The sequence below is a fragment of the Puma concolor genome, chromosome F2, assembly GCF_028749965.1.
Source record: "Puma concolor isolate L17-30 chromosome F2, mPumCon1.1.hap2, whole genome shotgun sequence".
In the NCBI taxonomy this organism is placed as follows: domain Eukaryota; kingdom Metazoa; phylum Chordata; class Mammalia; order Carnivora; family Felidae; genus Puma; species Puma concolor.
This window is the reverse complement of record NC_141684.1, coordinates 14,519,375-14,540,192: the sequence shown is the minus strand read 5'-3', so window position 1 is coordinate 14,540,192 and position 20,818 is coordinate 14,519,375. Positions and strand designations below refer to the sequence as shown.

The 20,818-nt window shown below is 44.7% G+C and overlaps 1 long non-coding RNA gene across 1 annotated transcript; it reads left to right on the top strand.

Annotated features, from left to right (window-relative positions):
* The first annotated feature begins 17,708 nt into the window (after positions 1-17,708).
* Positions 17,709-20,606, top strand: LOC147571842 (uncharacterized). Its single transcript, XR_015246695.1, has 3 exons — positions 17,709-18,522; positions 19,859-20,115; positions 20,432-20,606. It is a non-coding gene; the product is annotated as an uncharacterized LOC147571842 (long non-coding RNA).
* Positions 20,607-20,818: the final 212 nt, after the last annotated feature.

The window sequence follows — 20,818 nt, the reverse complement described above, 5'->3', positions numbered from 1 at the left end:
ATATATGAATCCGTATGTATATGTGTGTGTATGTGTGTATGTGTTTGTGTGAATGTGGAGGGGTAGAAGGTGGGTGTGAATGTGTGTATGTGTGTGTGTGTTTGTGTACGTGTATATGTGAACGTGTGTGTATATGTCAGTGTGTGCGTATGTGTGTACGTGTGTATGTGAATGTGTGTGTATACGTGGCTGTGCATGTGTGTGTATGTGTATATATGAATGCGTGTGTATATGTGTGTGCGAATGGGTGTGAGTACATGTGTATCCCTAATGCGGAGGAATTGGGGGTGAAACGTAGTGTTACAGAGCAACAGCGCACAAAAATGAGACGGCAAAGTCAGCTGGGCCTAATACGCAAGTCTTCTTGAGAAAGTTTGTTAAGCACAGCACAAGGAATGTCACACTCTCAAACTTAAATGTAAAGTCATAAACGAGTAATGCATACCACTTAGCCACCCAGCTGTAATTTATTCCTCACTTCCTACAGTCACTGTTAAATCACAGAAGCAAAGCTACCAGGGTTTATGACAATAGTGGATTTATGTGTATGCTATGGCTCTTATTAGCCTGAAATCCAGGCCAAGAATAGGAATGAAAACAAATGAGCTTCGAGAGACAAAAGGAAGCAGGAAATGCCAAGAAACCAGGGCTCCACTGGTAACAAAGGTGGGGACCTGGGGCTCCGGGATCATTCTGGCAGGCTGATCTCCCCTTGGCTGGTGTCCAAAGAAAGAAGAGACGGCAGCCACAAAGGGAGATAATATGCATGCCACCCACAGTCTTACTTCAAGTGTTTTATTTGACCTCTTCACGTTTAATTATAAACCACATTCCTTTGTGGGTTCAAAGGGAACCAAGAACTAAATTTCATATATATATCCTGCAATCCAGATACTGTATATACCTGATCTCATTGAACTTTGAGGGAGCTACTCTGGTCCCCATTTGACAGTTACATGAAACCCACATGGCTAAAGATTGTGCTTAGCGGCTAAAAGGGCTACTGCCATGATCAACCCTCGCTACTTTTCCAATTCCACGCTGCTTCTCTAATTTGTGCTGAGGAATTTCTGCAATCAGATGGGGAGAAAAATTACATACTGTTTGTCTTGAAAAACAAAATAAAGTTAAAGACGGAAACACGCACTCATTTTTCTCTTCAGCTACCCAAACGCAGTCCAGTCGAAAGAGAGTGAAAGGATTATTCTAAGTACAAACCCTCAAGGACAAAGAAAACAGGAGAGGACATAATAGCGGCATAATCTGAGAAGCTACAAAGCAGATGGATGATTGATATGACAGTGAATGCAAAGGGCTGATCCAAAGCCTGCAGTGGGAAAGCCAGTTGTACAAGCTGGTTTATGCTGTGTCCCCAGGGAATCAGAAATTGGTGGCACTGTGTATCTCTGGAGAGGGGGACCTTGGAGGCTAACAACAAAAGGATTCCTTTAAAATAGGCTTAAGAAACAGTGAAACCCCACATTGATTTCTCTATGAATCATAGTCAGGAGTCAGTTGCTTTACTGCAGCAAAGAGCCTGGAGGTTTATTCTTTGGAAGAGCACAACCAACTCGGTGGCCACCCATATTAAGGTGAATTCGGGTTGGCTTCCCACATCCTCTCCTTCCTTGGCTGTGTACTGGGTTCCCAGTCTCCTTAAAACCTGCTGAATCTGGAAGATGGTGATAAATGACCCAGACTCTTGCAGTGAAACGATGGTCTCAAAAAAACAAAAACAAAACAAAACAAAAAAACCCGAGAAGATGCGCTGGGGATTGAGAAGGCACAGTAGCCAGAGAGAAGCATAAATTTCCCACCACCAGCTTCACAGAAATGCTGACACCAAAGATTGTGGGTGAGATTTCTGACTTCTGCAGCGAGTGTCAGCATGATGCCAGATACCACAGACAGTTGGAAAAGTGCCCAAGTTTCCCATGAAATTTCCTGGCAAGACAACTGGGTTCCATCCTCAGAAACGCATTAGGTTTGGTAAATGTCATGATTGGACAGAGCCTTAGCACCAGGACTGTCTGATTCTGCCTTCCCCTTGTTTTCAGGGAGAAGAAGAAGGGTAAAGAGGAGGCCATGGGGAGGACCAATGTTTATTGACTCACTGCAATCATCTACTATGTGCTTTCCCTGAAATAGCAAGAAAAAAAAAAAAAAGAAAGCTAAAAGCCCATAGCCACTAGAAGTTGCTCTGGACAACAGTGAAGACATTCTTTCATGGCCTCTCTCTCCTTCCACCAGCAGATGCTGCTAAAAGGGAGAGAGTATCTTGGACTTTCTTTAAGAACAGGGGTGAGACGGGCGCCTGGATGGTTCCGTCAGTTAAGTATGACGTCAGCTCAGGTCATGATCTCATGGTTCATAGGTTCAAGCCCTGTGTCGGGCTCTGTACTGACAGCTCAGAGCCTGGAGCCTGCTTTGGATTCTGTGTCTCCCTCTCTCTCTGCCTCTTCCCCACTCACACTCTTCTCTGTCCCTCTCAAAAAAATAAATAAAACGTTAAAAAAAAAAAAAAGAACAGGGGATGGGAGAATTAAAAAAAAAAAGGTTTTTTTCAAAGTTTCTGCCTTGCTAAGATTAACGATACGTGATGAATAGCTCACTAACTTAGGAAAACATTCCTATGTCCTTTGGGGTTAGGAAAGACAAGACGCAGCTGTGATTTACAAGGAGAAGGTTGAAACCAAAGGGGGGATAAAGTACCCTGGAAAATAAAGGGAGTTTTCAACCCACCCCAATCCCCCAACCCACACCCCAGGAGGCTGCAGGGTGGAAGACATAGGAGGGCAGGGCTGAAGGGAGGACCAACACCCAGAGGTGATGCCAGGCTGAGACCTAAGGAGAACTAGACCGACAATGTTCGTCCTTGGGGCTGGCCAAGGAAGTGTTGGGAGAGTGATAGCCGATACTCGCTTTAAGGGGTGCCTTTTGTTCTTCATGGTAGTCAGGCTGGCCCTGACAACCGAGTCAGAAGATGAGAAGATGCGTGACGTTGGCAGGTCTGTAAGGTCACAGATGCTGGGGTCAGTGCCTCCCAAATCTGGCTTATACTTGAGAACAGCTTTTTTTTTTTTTTTTCTGGGCCTGAGCTGAACAAACCAGTAATGAAGCAATCATGCCTGACGTTTGAGCCCATTGGGGTGTGGGGTCCCTGTCACAGAGTATAACCCTGGGAAGTGGACCCAGGAATCACTGTCCTTGGTGTAAGAACGATCTTCTCTGGGAGCCAGGGACTCTGACCCAGCTCTGCGTTTTGGACTTGACCTGGCCCCAGACCATCTTCTATTTAGCAACCAACATTTTCCTCCCTTTCTGTTCTTTGCCATCCCAGACATCATGCTCAGAGAGAGACTAAAGTGCTGACTCTGGGTTCTCTTCCAACTTTGTCTGTCACATACTATGAACAACTACAATATTAACAGCTACCATATTAAGAAAACTTACTACATGCCAAGCATTGTTCAAAGTGCTTTCTGTGTATTAACTCATTTAATCTTCATAAACCCCTTTGAGATAGTGGCTGGTGACATGCCCACCTTTCAGTTAGAGATGAAAGGCTGTTGGCCTGGACTCCCGCAGGCCCAACCTGCTGTGCAGATAATAAAGGGAGGTATAGCCATCTGAGCCTCGGTTTCTACCACCCCTGCTCAGTGTTTGCAAAGTCCCCCACCAGCCAGCCAGGGGGCCTGGAGTGGGGCAGGAGAAGCACTGTGGATCCCCATGCATTTAGTTTGTCATTTACACTGACTGCATCCAAGTTAGCAGAGGGCACAGTGGTCTGCCGTACCCAAGATTTTCCTCTTGGCCAAACTGTGCCAAACTCACTTCTCCCCAGACCTTCCTCCAGGGAGCTCTTGCTAGGTCACAGGTACAAGTTTTTTTTTTCTTTTTGTTTTTGTTTTTTTTTCCTCATTATAACATCCTGATCCCCAAGAAGGAGTTACCAAGGTAACCAGGAATGATGCATACACAGTCTTTATGGAGACTTCACCTCTACTTAATCGGATTATGTGTTTTTGGCTTACTCTGTTTCTGTGATAACAAGAACATGACATTTTCTTCTTATGTAGTTTCCTGCTCCTCATTCTGCATTTCGCTCACCCTTTCTCACTGACCTTCAAACTTTTTCCAGAAGTTACTACCGACTCAAGAATTTACCAGATGTGAAAACTCCCTAACCTTCCGTGAGATAGATAACCTTTTTGAGCCAAGCTTCCCCTCCACATGAGGCACGTGGAGATTCCTTAGAAGGAGAAGGACCAGATGTTTGGACTCCCTTCTATACCACTGTATGCTCTGAGAAGTGATTTGAAGACATCCTCTACAACTCAGGTGGCAAAGATGGACACTGCAGTTAAACACACACACACACACACACACACACACACACACACACACGCACACGCACACACACACACACACACACACACACACACACATCACTTCCTATCTTCCTGATGATTAGAAGAGACAATGTTTTAATGTCCCTGAGTTCCCCTGCCTTCTCTCATGTCACTCTTTCCTTGAATACCTAAATAGATCATCTCAAGTCCCCATTCTACGAGACTGAGAGAAGTCCGAAATGTTCCCAAGAGGTCTGAAGATTCTCACGATTCTGCAAAGTACCACATAATAAAGCCGTTCTTGTCTTTAATGAGTTAGTTTTTAAAAATAATGTCAGGGCACCTGGGTGGCTCAGTCAGTTAAGTGTCCAACTCTTGATTTTGGCTCAGGTCATGATCTCAGTGTTCATGAGATCGAGCCCTGCATCGGGTTCCATGCGGACAGCACAGAGCCTGCTTGGGATTCTGTCTCTCCCTCCCTCTCTGCCCCTGCTCTGCTGTCTTTCTTTCTCTCTCTCGCTCTCTCTCTCAAAATAAACGAATAAGTACTTTTTTATTCAATGAATAAAAACTTCTAAAAATTAATTAATTAAAATAATGTCAAGTGACTACCATGAAGAACAAAAGGCACCCCTTAAAGCGAGTATCGGCTATCACTCTCCCAACACTTCCTTGGCCAGCCCCAAGGACGAACATTGTCGGTCTAGTTCTCCTTAGGTCTCAGCCTGGCATCACCTCTGGGCGTTGGTCCTCCCTTCAGCCCTGCCCTCCTATGTCTTCCACCCTGCAGCCTCCTGGGGTGTGGGTTGGGGGATCAGGGTGGGTTGAAAACCCCCTTTATTTTCCAGGGTAACAGCGGCCCTGGGAAAATAATACCAACATGAACTTGGTGGCCCCGCTGCCTTTGTCCACCTCTGAGCAGGTCACGTTCCCATTGTCCTCTGAGTAGCTCTTTCCACTTGGAGTCTTTGGTACCAGTCCTTTCTTCCTCAGAATATCATCTGGGTCCCTTAAACAAAATGGCCCACCACTCCCCAGAGCTCTGCAGGCCACAAGGAGCAGAGGTAAGGAGGTCATGGACTGTTGGCTGCTGTCTAAAGGGAATGGAATTAAGCAGACATACAATTTTGGATTCACCCTCTCCTAGGGTGGGACCATCTTATGATAGGAAAAGATAGGATTCAGTCGGCAGGGAGGGAAAAATTAGGACTGAGGTCCCTGGGGGGGGGGGGGTGGGGAAGGAACACAGATTTTGGAACAATGCTGGGAGTGTCTGACCACAGCAAACCCCCTTAGGCTTAAGGTTCCTCTTAGGAAAGTAACAGATACCACCTGCTCCCCCTCAGGTTTCCCTCAGGAATCTGACAAAAGACCTAACTAAAAACAAATAGTGGACCATAAAATGTATGACCCACTAGGAATGATATGGCCTTAGGCCACCCCTCATACAATGGAACTGAGCCAATCAGGAATGGACAGCCCAGCACCTAGAGCTATCAAGCCTGTAAGAGTAGGACCTGAGAAGGAACGCAGAGGGGAGAGAACAGGGGAGAGTCAATCAGAACCTTATAAAACAAAGTCCCTTGCCTATTGTAGTGGGCATTCGCTTTCGAACACCCCCTCTCTGTAAAGAGAGCTTTTCTGCTCTTCTTCCTTTCTGATCTTATACTCTAATAAACTTCTGCCTGCTGCTCATTTTGTGTCCACCTCTTCGTTCTTCAAAGCAGTGAGACGACGAACCCCGGGTATTGAGGTAAAAAATCCCGCGACAATCTGACATCCGCCCGCATGCCTAACATAACGCCCTAAAGATCAGCATGAACGTGACATTGTATCTCTGCCTACCCTGAAAGTACCAGCTAACTGTTTGGGGGCAGCATCATTTGAAAGAGAGAAGAAAATCAGTCTTCAGTGAGTCTTTCCAACTTATTCCCAACATAAGGATTAAAGAACTGAGGCTCAGAAAGGTAAGCCTTTCTGAGAAATTAATAGGAGAAAATAAATTTTAATGCATGTGTATCTGGTTCTAAGCATGTCTCCTTGCCGTAATCAGAATAAATGCCCTATGTAATACAAGCAAAATAGAAAGAGGTGCAGAGTAGAATCAAAAGACCAGGGTCATGCCCTTCTTCGCATTCAATTTTTGTTGTTTCTGTGTGTGTATCACAAGGGAGGGTGTGACCTGCACGGAATAACGGCAGCGGTTAACCAAAGTTGGTACTCAGAAAACACTAGAGCATGGGAGAGACAGATCTGAAGGAGCTGCGGAAGGAAAGGAGAGGAAGAAGAAAAGAACGGCGTTAAAGGAAGGAAGGAAAAAGAAACAGGATAGAACAAAGTCCCTCACAAACTCAGAGGCTCCAGCTCTCAGTTGAGGCACCAACTGAGAACAGGAGGAAAAAGCAAGTCCAAAATGGAAAACCCCCCAACAATGCATGGGACTGAGCCAAGCCCAAATGCCATGGCTTACATTTCTGGCTGTTAGATACACATTGACTTAATAACAGACTTCCGGAAGGGGTGGGGAGCAGGGAACCAACCCTTCATTAGCTGGGCACATAGATGTTGTGGTTTCTCGGAGGTAATAATTACAAGCCTTCATCTTCTGAGTTGGGAGCCCATTGACGATAGATACCGGTGTCCGGAAATAAAAATCTCAACTTCGTGGTGGACGAAACTGGATTGGACAACTACAGCTTGGATATGCTGCCAAGAGGAAGGGTTGTACATTTTCCTGGGTGGAGTCTGCAAAGCCGTAGGGCCCGCAGGGGAGCTTTCAGATGAGACAGAAAAAGGGGCCCTTTCTGGCGACAGCAGCCCCATGGGCGCACGGCCTGGCACACAGAGCGAGGGCTGCCTCTTAGCCCCCACTGGTCCTCATGGCTGGCCACGCTTTTGTTCGTACGCTCACCACTCCATTCCTTACAGCTGTTCTGCCAAGGAAGGACATGCTCCTCAGTCCGCAGCACCGAGAAACTCAGCCTGGCTCTAACTTCCTGACCCTAACCGACCACCGGTGACACCGTGGGCCTCTGAACCTGCCTCCAGAAGAGGCCCTGGACCCAGATGTCCTTACTACATGGGACATGAAGCAAACAAAGGAAACATCGTGCTCAGGAAGCAGGCCAAATGACCTGAGGAAGTGAAGACAGGCAGACCCTGCGGGAGTAATGGCCTGTGATGAGCCATCTCAGTCCAGGGACACCAACTAGTAAAGAAGCATAAAAGGTTTTGACCAAGACCTACAAGAAGAGATATGTTTTCGCTGGTGGGAGTGCCAACTGGTGCAGCCACTGTGGAATCAGTGTGGATGTTCCTCAAAAAGTTACAAACAGGGGCACCTGGGTAGCTCAGTCAGTTAAGCGTGCAACTCGTGATTCCAGCTCAAGTCATGATCTCACGGTTTGTGAGATCGAACCCCACATCAGGCTCTGCACTGTCAACGTGGGATTCTCTCTCTCTCTCTGCCCCTTCCCTGCTCATGTGCTCTCTCTCTCTCTCTCTCTCTCTCTCAAAATAAATAAATAAATTAAAAAATTAAAAATAGAATTACGATACGATCAAGTAATTTTACTACTGGCTATTTACCCAAAGAATATGAACATACTAATTCAAAAAGATATATGCACCCCTCTGTGGGTTTTTTGTTGTTGTTTTTTGTTGTTGTTGTTTTAAAAGAAAGGCAGGCTGCGTCACGCAGCACCTCCTTTGGATGTGTCCGGAGTCTTGGAAACTTGACTACCCTGCGTTCTCCTGAGAAAGGACCTTGAGAGCTTATTTGGAGATGCTAGAGGCAAGTGCAACTACTCCTACAGCCTCGCCTGAAGAACGATCCTCCTCGATCGGGGAAGGTCATCCTCTTCGACAGACCGATCGTGCAGTTTCGGGAGGGATGCACAAGGAGCAGTGATGGAGGAAGGGGACCTCAACCCAGCCAGCCAGATTGGCCAACTCAACGCTAGTGATCAATGGGGTGACGGGTGTCACAGCCAGATCACTTCACATCCTGTGTACTCTTATGTTTGTGCACCCAGTGTTATTTACAATAGCCAAATTATGGAAGCAGACCAAGTGTCCATCAGTAGATAAATAGATAAAGAAGATATAGTATATATACACAATGGGACAGTACTCGGCCATAAAAAAAAGAATGAAGCCTGGCCACTTACAACAACACGGAGGGAGCTAGAAAGTACAATGCTAAGCAGAATAAGCCAGAGGAAGACAAATACCATATGATTTCACTCGTGTGTAGTTTAAGAAACAAAACAAATGAGCAAAGCAAAACAAAAATAAAAAGAGAGACAGACAGACAGACAGACAGACAGACAAACCAAGAAACAGTCTCTTAACTATAGAAAACAAACTGATGATTACCAGAGGGGAGGTGGGCAGGGGGTGGGTGAAATTGTGGATGGGAATTAAGGAATGCACTTGTCATGAGCACCGGGTGATGTAAGGAAGTGTTGAATCACTAAATTGTACACCAGAAACTAACCTCACACTGTATGTTAACTAACTGGAATTAAAATACAATACAATAATACATACATACATACATACATAAGTACATAAATAAAGATATGTTTTCTGCTATCATCCCACACATGTGTGTGCGCACACCCAACCCGAAATAAATCTTGCGGAAACTATATTTACAACATCCTCCATATTTATGTGATGTAAATCTCAACCTTTTATTGATTTCAACCTTTAATCAGTCACCACTCCAGTCTGAAAATATTCTGAACTAGTGGAAGAAATCTTCTCCCATCAATCAGAAAAATGACTCTTCCTTCCTTATGGAGGATTTGGTGACGGGGCTGGAGAGAAAAACCGGTCTCACCTTTCTGATACTTTGTACAGGGATAAAATGCCCATTCCAGGACCCTTGCCCTGGCAATGCAGACACAGTAGTTTGAACGATGGATGACAATTTCAGAAATGCCAAAATGGTTTAAGTGCTTCTTTTAATTAAAGAAACATGTTTTGTTTTGTTTTGTTATCTTGAACTGTGACTTGAATGAAAAGTACTTTTTTGTTTGTTTTTTCTACAAATGTGCCTACTGGATGGTTTCAAAGTGTGACCAAATCAATGCATTATCTGGTGATTCAACTGGAAAAAAACAAAACAACAAAAACATCCTTCATGCTGAACCAATATTTTGTTCCTTTCAAGCCTCGATGGATCCTGAGACTTAAGGCTTCGGAAGTGTTGATCCCAGAAGCAAGAGGACCCTGGACTTAATGCCACTCTGTCCCCCTAACTTGGAGCCTGTAACCCTATTGTCCTCAGCTACTCTCAGTTCCCATACAGATCCCCAAAGGCTCCATGTCTCCAAGCCTCTGCTCACATAGCTCCTTCTATTTAAGCTGTCCTTCTTTCTACCTCTTGCCTCCCTGTCCGCTTGCCTCTCTACTCATCTTTCAAAAGTCAACCTCATAATCACTTCACTCATTCATTCATTTATTCATTCACTTTTTCAACAAATGTTAGTTGGAGATTCATCATATGCTAGGACCCATCCTAGCTAGGACCCATCATATGCTAGGAACCATCCTGGTTTATTGGGGAATCCAAAGATGAACAACACATGGTATTTCACGGTACAGCACATAGTACTAGTCAAGTGCAGTAGGCATTTATAAAATAATGTGGTGGGGGTAGTCATCCAAGAAAGCATATAGGATAGTATCAGAGGACAGAGCGGGGTCCTTAACTCAATGTAACGGGTCACATAAAGCTCCCTGGAGGAGCTGAGGCTTGACTCAGCTGAAAATATGGAAAGAGTGGGGATTCTAGGGGTCAGCAATAATCGAATTAACTATCATTATCTCCAGTTTAGAGATGAGGAAATAAAGGCATAGAACAGTTAAATACATCTCCCAAAGTGCAAAGTTATCAATTAACAGAGCTGATATTTGGTTGTAATGCACACTGACTCCAAGGCAGGTCTCTTTAATCATTAACTTGAATCATCTCTCATTTGCCATAGGAATCCAGAAAAGGCGGCAATACTAGTGGACAAATAGAAGAAAGAAAGGAAATGGGATAGATCCGTGGTGAAGGCAAGTGCTAAGCCCAGAGAGATTTATTGAGGGGGTGGCGTCTGGGTGGGGGATGGGGACAAACCCCCATGCACAGGACCTGTAGTAAAGTGTTAGGTCCTTGTAGAGAATCTATCAATACTACATGTTGGTTGAACACTTGTTATTTCAAAGCCAAACCAAAAGAGGTTTTTGGTAAATCCTCTGATAATTACTAGAAAAGTGTCCTTGGACAATGCATGTATCCTTTGTGAGCCTCCCTTTCTGTGCCTATACAATGGAGATAGCAATGTGTCTACCTTATGGGGCTGTGATGAGGATTATATTGAGCAAATAAAGCATCAAGCATAGATCCTGGGACACAGTGCTGATTCACATTCTGTCTGCTTCCCTTTTGCATCCCTTAGGTTTTCCCTCCTTTGCTGAGAACTTATGCCTGGTGTCCATCCACTTCCTCTGCCACAGAGTGAGCAGCAGCCTGGGACTCAACCTCATCCTGGTACAGGTGGGTCCTTGGTAACAACTTTGCCAGGGAGTGGCTGGGAACAGAGTCCCAGGGCACTCAGCAGAGTTTATTAGAGTGAAAATGAGGAGAACAGGGTCCATCTTTAAGAGCTGTCCAAGGGAGACCGGAGCCACCCAGCCCCTGTAGGAAGGAACTGTTAATTGTGCCATTAATAATACTTAGCATTCTCCCTATGCTTTTCCAAGCTAATTAATTCTGCTTCAAATCCTGGAAAACAAATGACTGGGTGTGTTGGGGACAGGCTTCTGTTTCTGAGATTGAAGGGTGGAGAAGCTTGCCCTCTGCAATGACTGGGGGAAGGGAAAAGCGGTGTTATCTCTTCTTCGGGTCAAGTTTCTCGGAATGTGCAGAGGGCTTTGACCCCTGGTGGGGACTTCCCCTTTACCCTCAAGACCTTCTTCAAACAGGGATAATCACCCAAAGGTACAAAGATACAAGGCTCACCCAGCCGTAGAACACTGTCCAGAAGTGGCAGATGTTAAGCTGACACCGTGGTCTGGAGGGAAACTTTCTCTTTCTCTTTCCCCAGAACCCAGGGTAGAGCTCGTGTGCCAGAGGCTAGGATGTGTAGTTAGCTCATCAACTCTGCTGTCCTTTAACTCAGTGGAGACTAACTTTACAGACCAGAATCTGGGGGTCCCAAGAATCTGACCCAATTCCCTCCCTTCACAGAAGTGCACGGTCAAGCATGAGAGACAGAAGTGTCAGGTAAGCAAAGAGAAAGCTACAATAATAAAAAGAATGACTCCGATAAGGGGAGCACCAAGAACCTGTGGCAATCTGAGAAGTATAGAATGGGTTCCTGGTGGAGAACATGTTTGAGCTGTTCGGGTGGTTGACTAAGAGACAACAAAACAAAGAAATGGAGATGATGGTCAAGTGAGGACTAGCTGTGCAGATGCTTAAGGTCAAGAGGAAGCAAAGTACGTCCGGGAACTTGAACCTAGTCCCATGCATTGTGGGGAGTTGGGGGATTGCAATTAGACAGTGACTTTTGTCATCACAGAGCAAAGGAAGGCTAGTGGGAAGGCACACAGATGTAGAGGCATGCATAATACATGAGGAGGGCTCTGGTGAAAGAGAAGCGATTGAATGAAGTAGACACTACTTTTGCCTTTCAGGAAAGGAGCAAGTCAGTGACAGATGAACAGGGCAGGGTCCTGGCTTGAGGCCAGAGGAAGCATTTCTCAGGCATGAACTTTTGCCAGAAGCTCCTAGCCCACAAGATTCTGATTCAGCAGGTCTGGTTGGGGCCCAAGAACCTACACTTCTAACGAATATTCTAGGTTACACAGATATGGGACATCATCTCCCAGGTCTTCCTTGGGAGGTATGGTAGAGATGTCTCGGTACCCAGGCTGGCCCCATAGGTGCTCTGACTCTGGTCTGTGCTATTTGCAAAGAAATCCCAGGGTGGGCAGCACCCACTGCGAGATGGGTATGGTGCGCAGCGTAAGTTTTCATATTCTTTTCCAGTGTTCTACCTTTCTAAATCCAGAAAAGCTCCTGCAACATAATTTTTCAGATTCTATCCCTTGTCGCAAGACCCTTGAGAGAAGGGATGCATCCTATTTGAAGGTATACCCCAGCTCCTAACACAGAAACAGCCTGGGCAGATTACATATGCTTGTTTAAATAAATGGAACTGATCTCCATTTCTTTCCTGAAGAGTGTCCAAATGTCAGCAGCCATCATGGTTATTTGTGTGGGTATAGGCTGCCTATCCTAATTTCTCTCTTAAAAGTAGGAATCTGGTCTCTAGTTATTCTAGAACCACAGTTGGCACAGGGACCAATGGTTTCATGTGCTTGTGGTGTTATGTCCCCTGTGTGGTCACTACAAAGGGCAATGGACATAAGAAAACTCACAATTGTGACTTAGCTAGTTACAAGTTACAGAACTCTGGGAAAGTGAACTACTGTCTCCATATTTCAATTTCATCTTTAATAAAGTGAAGGCATTAAGTAATTTACTCATTGGTTCCTTCACTCAATAAATAATAATCAGGCACAAACACAAAGACTACTGTGCGCTCTCCTCGTTGCAACGAGTTATTGATCAATAAGACACACTCCAGGGGCGCCCAGGTGGCTCAGTTGGTTGAGTGTGACTTTGGCTGAGATCATGATGTCACAGTTCATGAGTCTGCGCCCAGCATCTGGCTCGCTGCTGTCAGTGCAGAGCCCGCTTTGGATTCTCAGTCCTCCTCTCTCTGCCCCTCCCCCACTCGTTCTCTCTCTCTCTCTCTCTCTCTCTCTCTCTCTCTCTCTGAAAAATAAATAAATAAAGACTTAAAAAAATAAGACACACTCCACCCTCGTCTGGAGGACATAATGATGGGTAATGAGACCATCCCCTCTCCACACAGTCATTCATACCCAAAGTTTGGAACCATCTTGGAACAGGATCCTTCTACATCCTCCTACCAATCACTGTGTCTGGATAATTCTATTGCCTCAATAACCCTATAATCAATTCCCTCTTTTCCATCCCCATTATTGCACAGATATTCCAACCTGCTCCTAAGTGGTCCCTGTGTTTCATGTGACCCATTAATGTTCTTCCTTTTCCATGGCCCCCAGCTGCACTTTCTCAGATGTAAATCTGCTTCTGTTACCCCTCTGTTTACACGCCCTCCCTGACTCCCTGAGTCACTAGATAATAGCAATAATTCTTAAAAGCAACTGCTTACTAACACCAGGTATTGTTTTAAAGGGCCTTGCGTACTTGAACTCATTAACTCACAGCAAGCAGACAAGGTCCTTGTCCCCATTTGTGCTGGTTACCTGTCAACGGCCAGCTCCATTCCTGCCCTCTGCTGTTCTCCTTTACAGCGCGTGGGAGCCTGCGCACTACAGTTCCCAGGCCCCCTGGTCAGCTGCCTCCTGGTTGGGCTTCGCCAGTGGGAGGCACTGGGAGAGACTGGAACGCTGGAGGAAGGGAGAAGTTTGCCTCTGTCTTGTTTTGCTTGCTCTCTGCTGCCGCGGGTGTCCCCCCCCCCCCCAGTGGTAGCGGTGTTAGTGGGGGTGCCCCTTCTGGTCCTCACAGCTGCGGGGACTGCCTGAGAGCAGTGGCAGCGACCATGCCTCTAGCGGATGAACAGCACTCGCAGGCTGCGCTCCCGCCAAGTCTGGTAAGCAAGCGCCTACTCCCCTCTTGGTCGTTCTCTTCTCCCCTTTATTCTTCGATCCCTTCCCAAGGCTTATAACTAATCACCTGCATTGAAGCCTTCTCTGCTGGAAATATCTGCAGTGCATTCTATTTTCTTGACTGCATACTGATGGGTACACCACTTAATGTATGAGAAACTGAGGCACAGAGAGGTTAAGTAACTTGTCTCAAGTTCAACAGCCAGGGAGTACAGCAGAGCATGGATAAAGCAGGGGAAAACAACAACAACAACAGCAACAACAACAACAGATACTAAATTAAGTCGAAGTTCTTTAAATATGTCATTCAAAGCCCTTCAAAACGGTTTTCCTGGGGCGCCTGGGTGGCGCAGTCGGTTAAGCGTCCGACTTCAGCCAGGTCACGATCTCGCGGTCCGTGAGTTCGAGCCCCGCGTCAGGCTCTGGGCTGATGGCTCAGAGCCTGGAGCCTGTTTCCGATTCTGTGTCTCCCTCTCTCTCTGCCCCTCCCCCGTTCATGCTCTGTCTCTCTCTGTCCCAAAAATAAATAAAAAACGTTGAAAAAAAAAAATTTAAAAAAAAAAAAAAAAAACGGTTTTCCTGATATCTCACAGTCCAGTTGGGGAGTGACACCCAGTAGGGGATTGTATTTTGTTCTTGCTTTTGCTGCTGAATAAATGAACGGACGAATGGCAAATGCACCATACTTGTGCAAAAACCCCAGCAGGATGGGTAACTGTAGCAGATGTTTGATGGATGAGTAGGAAACACGTAATAAACAAATGAATAAACTCCAAGCATAGAACAAATTGACCCAAGAAGCAATTCCCTACCTCTGTTCCTTCCAGCCTCAGTATCAGAGCCTGCTGTATTTGAGACAGTGAACATGCACATTCCTTATATGGAGTCAGTGTACGATAAATACACATTTGTTAAATGGATGGACGAATCAATCAAGCAAAAATGTGATCAATCAAGCCGTGGCTCAATGATATTTGAAATTCTAGTTTATCAAAATATGAAATTTTCCAGGAGAATGGCACACACAAAAAAAGCATTACATTTTCCTAAAAACAAAAACCTTGCACACAGCAGCCCACAAATAATTAGATGTTAATGTTTCTAACTTGACAGGAAAAAAAAAAAAGCCATAGTTAATCTCAAGGGACATCCTGTATGAACAAGGAAAAAACAAAACAAAACAAAACAAAACAATGAGTCATGGATTCTAACCTCCTATTTATAACCTGGATCCACAAATGATCTGTTGCTAAAGGAGAAGAAAGCCATTAATCTCCCAACTCTGGGAGCAATTTTATATTTTGAATAAAAACAAAATAAACAGCATTAAGGAGGAAAATAAATCAGATATGCAGTAATTAGTTTGAAAGAGCCGGATTTTCCTGCCTAACACTCTCTTTGGAACTTAAGCCTCATCCATCAAAGCGAAAGTGTATCCGATGACACGGAGATTTTCCATTCTCTTTTCAGACAGAATTAGTCAGTTGATCTGAATAGTAAATTGACAGGAGCCAGAAGAGAGGGCAGGAGTGATGGGGCTTTAGCAGAGGTGGGACCCGAGGCTTAATAACATTTGGTGAAGCCCTGACTTTGCACTTTTAACCTCCTAGCCTCTTTACTCATTAAGTTGTTAGTTTTCTATCTGTGCAATCTTAAAAGACTAAGGATTTTTAAAAATAGAATCTAAAAGGGACCTTATTCATTTTCTAACCCAGTGTCCTTAGTTCACAGATTAAGAAAGCTGGGCCCAGCGATAGTAACTGACTTGCTTAAGTCTGCACAACACAATGAGCTTCAACTCCAGAACCCACATCCTCCCAGCACTTTCTCACAAAATTCCATAAAGACAAAAGCCCCAGCAATCATAAAGGGGTTCCTTACTTCAGGCGAGATCTTTGATTTTTTGCACCACTTTCTGGGCGGGATTCCCCCTTTATGCCTACATTATGGACAAGGTCTACTTCCTTTCCAGGCTCCTTTCTGAATGCTCCCTCAGCCATTTTTCTTCCCAATCAAAACCCTTTCTCCAGATTCCTCTATGACTCATTAGTACCTTCTTCTGATTCTAATTATTATATCCTCTCTCCCTACTATTTTCAAATGTCCTGCTGGAAGAGGTTTTTTTTTTTTTTTTCCAGCAGCAGTTTGGTAACTAATTTATTTGAAGCACAAGCATAATAAGTCTCTCCAGATATATTTACAAATCCTTGTGTCGGTTTTTAAAACTCTTGTGAATAGAGCTCTGTGTATAACATGTCCTTTTCATCTTCCGCAATCCCAGCTATTCGGTTTGGGTCTATATATGCAAAGATTAATGATCATACCAGTGGAGAGAGCAAGGAGATGTAGAAAGATTAAGGATCTCATCAAAGCATTGGTCAATAATACTACTACTACTAATAATACTGGATAATATTAGTTATATACAAGGTCTAAAAATGATATTCATTATCAGAATAATTCAAAATTTGCCAAAAGTTATATGCCCATCAACTTTTGGTTCACCGATATAACAAAAAGCTATTTAGCCATTGAAAATGATTTAGGGAAGGACATGCATTAACATAGAACAATGTTCAAGGGGCGTGGTTAACATAGGGAATGTGAAGATTTATCAAACGACACTTATTATATGGTCCTATTTTTTACCAAAAACAAATAAACAGATTTTTATGAAAAAAGTATGTAATGATATTTTCAACTTTTCTATTGCATTTCATAACCATACATAGATCCCATTTGTTATTTTTTTATGTTTATTTATTTATTTATTTATTAAAAAAAAATTTTTTTTTTCAACGTTTATTTATTTTTGGGACAGAAAGAGACAGAGCATGAACAGGGGAGGGGCAGAGAGAGAGGGAGACACAGAATCGGAAACAGGCTCCAGGCTCTGAGCCATCAGCCCAGGGCCTGACGCGGGGCTCGAACTCATGGACTGCGAGATCGTGACCTGGCTGAAGTCGGACGCTTAACTGACTGCGCCACCCAGGCGCCCCTGTTTATTTATTTTTGAGAGAGAGAGAGAGAGAGCCCGAGGATGAGCAGTGGAGGGACAGAGAGAGAGACGGAGACACAGAATCCAAAGGAGGCTCCAGGCTCTGAGCTGTCAGCACAGAGCCCAACGTAGGGCTTGAACTCACAAGCTGTGAGATCGTGACCTGTCCGAAGTTGGACGCTTAACCAACTGAACCACCCAGGTGCCCCTTGTTATTTTTAAATATAAAGTAAAACTACCCAAGCCGTTGCCCTGCACACCTCGAAAAACAAGGAAGAAATTACTCCTGAGTGTTCTCAGGGAATATGTAAATATTGGGGAGAAGAAGGATCCTTGGTGGTTGGTCCCATCCTTCCCACTACCGTGCTTTATTTTATATATTGGTTTTGTTTTTATATATGACGTTCTCTTTGAACGAAAGCTCCCAAGGGCAGATATGTAGATGTATTTTGCTCAGTTTCCTTTAATAATGATCAGAGTAAGTACTTACGTATGGGTATTTTCTTGGTGTGGACAAAAGTAGGAACATAAACAGGTACTGAAAGGGTCTGGTATATCAGGTGTTGTCCTAGAACTTTTTATGGATGCTACCCTGTTTGTCATCACAGCTCTGAGAAGCAGGTGTGATTTCGTCTAATTTGAAAACACAGGAGTAGAAGCTTAGAAAGAAGCAGTGACCTATTCATGTTCTCTCAGGCAGATGATGGTGAGACTGAGAAAGGAACTCAGAGCCGGGAGAAACAAGTCCTATCTTCCGGCCAACTCACAGCCACGTGGTCTACCAGTGCACTTGGCATTAAGGGTTGAATCGTATCCCTGGCTCAAATGCACGTGTTGAAATCCTAACCTCTCAGTACCTCAGAATATAACTTGATTTGGAGACTGGGTGTTTACAGAGGCAACCAAGATAAAGCAAGGTCATTCTGGTGGGCTCTAATCAAATATGACTGTTGTGCTTCTTCGAAGAAGGGGAAAGTTGGACACAGACATGTACAGACGGAAGACGATGTGACCAGGTGAAGATACTGGGAGAATGCCATTGAACATGAAGACAACCAAGCCAAGGGGAGAGGCCTGGAACAGAGCCCTCCCTCAGAGCCCTCAGAAATAACCAGCCGTCCCAACCAACACCTTGATTTGGGACTTCCAGCCTCCAGGAGATAAGACAAGAAATTTCTGTTGGTTAAGCCACCCAGGCTGTGATACTTGGTTACAGTAGCCCTAGCAAACGAATACAGCTGGCCGCCTGGTGAACATAAGAAATGTCAATTGTGATGAGGGAAGGGGTACCCCTAAGAACACAGGGAAGTTTGAGGCCACTATATGGCTTTGAGGAAGGGAATAGGGAAGAGGGGGCAATGCCCAGGAGGAAAGACGTCCCACAAAGCCCTGCTGCCTTCCTGCCCCTGGGGCCTTTGCCCGCCCTACTACTAGGAATAAATCTACAAGGTAAATTATTCACAATTGTGTGTATTAGCGCCCAAAGTGCATTATTTAATTTTTTTTTTTTTTTGCAGCAGATGTACCTTTTTAATTTGGTTTTATTTTAGGCTAAAATTGCAATATTAAATTTTAAAATCCAAACACTAGCATGACTTTGCATTCCCTGAACATCCACTGCCTCCTTCTTCCAGCAGACGCAGAATAGCAATAGGGCAGAGCTGGAAAGAAGACCAGGCTTTGGCTGCTGGTCCTGTCCCTGCACCAGAGTGGTTGTGTGACCTTGAATACGTGGCTTCACTCTTCTGAGGCTTGGTGATCTCTGCTGTCAATGGTAGAGATGACCCGGGTGTTCCCAAGATTCCTCCTGCTGAGAGTATCAGCAGGTCTGAGTATCTATAGAGACCAGGGGGAGCCAGGTTGAGATCAGCTACGGCTGGCAGTGCAGGAAGTGAGTCTTAATCTGTACCTTTGCCATTGCCAGAGAAGGGCAGGCAGCCACGGAAGGTGAGCATCTCCAAGTGTTGATAGGTGTATGTACCCTAAGGAGGGTCTTTATAGATCTTCAAGGACCTAAACAAAAGTTCATAGTGGCTGTTCCTTATTCTCGTTAGTAAATGATAAAATACAAAAGTTACACGTATGCTGAAAATAAAAGATTTTCTGGGGGCGCCTGGGTGGCTCAGTTGGTTAAGCAACCAACTTCGGCTCAGGTCATGATCTCACAGTTCGTGAGTTCGAGCCCCGCGTCGGGCCCTGTGCTGACAGCTCAGAGCCTGGAGCCTGCTTCAGATTCTGTGTCTCCCTCTCTCTCTGCCCCTCCCCTGCTCGAGCTCTGTCTCTCTGTCTCTCTCTGAAAAATAAACAAACAACAAAAACAAAAACCAAACAAACAAAAAAAGATTTTCTGGGCTCCTGGGTGGCTCAGTCAGTTGAACAGCTGAATACAGCTCGAGTCATGATCTCGCGGTTCATCAGTTCAAGCCCCACATCAGGCTCGCTGCTGTCATTTGGGAGCCTGCTTCAGACCCTCTGTCCTCCTCGCTCTCTGTCCCTCCCCCGCTTGCATTCTCTCCCTCATAAATAAATAAACCATTAAAAAAAATAAAAGATTTTCTGACTGCATATCTTGGATTATTTGTTCAAGCTTCTATGATTATGGAGGGGTGTGTGTGTGTTTGTGTGTGTGTGTGTGTGTGTGTGTGCACATGAACGCACCTACATCACACAGGAGGTGCCTCAGCCTCAGTTTCCCTGGTCTCTCAAGCAGGTTCTCAGTCTTTTTGGGGGTGGTCATTAAGCTTTGAAAAGCAGGTGCTTCAGTAATCCTTCCTATTCTCTCCAGGCTGCCTTTTAATTTCTACTATTGTGGAGAGCATGACTTGGTGACACTTTACTTAGTACTTGGAGCTTCTCTACAGCCCCACGGGTTGGGAGTCTCTGTGCTATGACTGATATCCTCGCTCTAGAGAAATTTTGTGCCAAAACTTGGAATGAAATTGGATAGAGAAATTGGTCTCTTCTGGCCCCCTTCCTGATCGGCCCCATCAGTCAAATGCAGCAGACTGCAACAATACTAGAAGTTTTTCACTGAAGAGTCAGGTAATGCCAGAAAATTATTGTGACATAGTAAGAGCAGATAATGACTTTCCAGCTAACTTAGAAGTTTCCTAGAAAATGCTTCTATGCTTACGTCTTAGACAGCAGGGATACTCTGCCATATGGCATAACCGAATCGAGGGACTGACATCCTTTGCCATATTCTGTTGGTTAGAAGCTAGTCACAGGTCCTGTCCACACTGCAGAGGAGGGGATTATACAAGGGATACCTCACTGGGAGTTAGTTTAGGGTGTTTCTATGATGCTTGTAATAATTTTGAACCCCTTCCGGCCTTGTTCTTCTGCTTCCTCCCACCAGAGCACAGTAGCAAAAGTGGATGACCAACCTGGAAGAAACTAAGAGAATCAAGAGCACTGCCTGGCTTTTCTTTCCTTACTTCAGTAAATATTTCATAGAACATCACTGAGCCCGGAATTTCCTAGGTAAAGTGAGCAACTAAATGAACAATAAAAATGGTTATCACATGCATCTACTACTCACTGTGTTCTATGAGCTGTATACTAAATATTTCAGTTATTTTGTTAAATACAGTAAGTTTTCATTATTAATCCCATTGTGTCGACCTGAAGGTAAGGATTCAGAACTTGAACAAGATCTGTCTGACCCAAGAACAATATAATAATAAACAAAAAAAAATTATGGAATGCTTAATAGGTTTCAGGCAGCATTCTGTGGATTCCACAC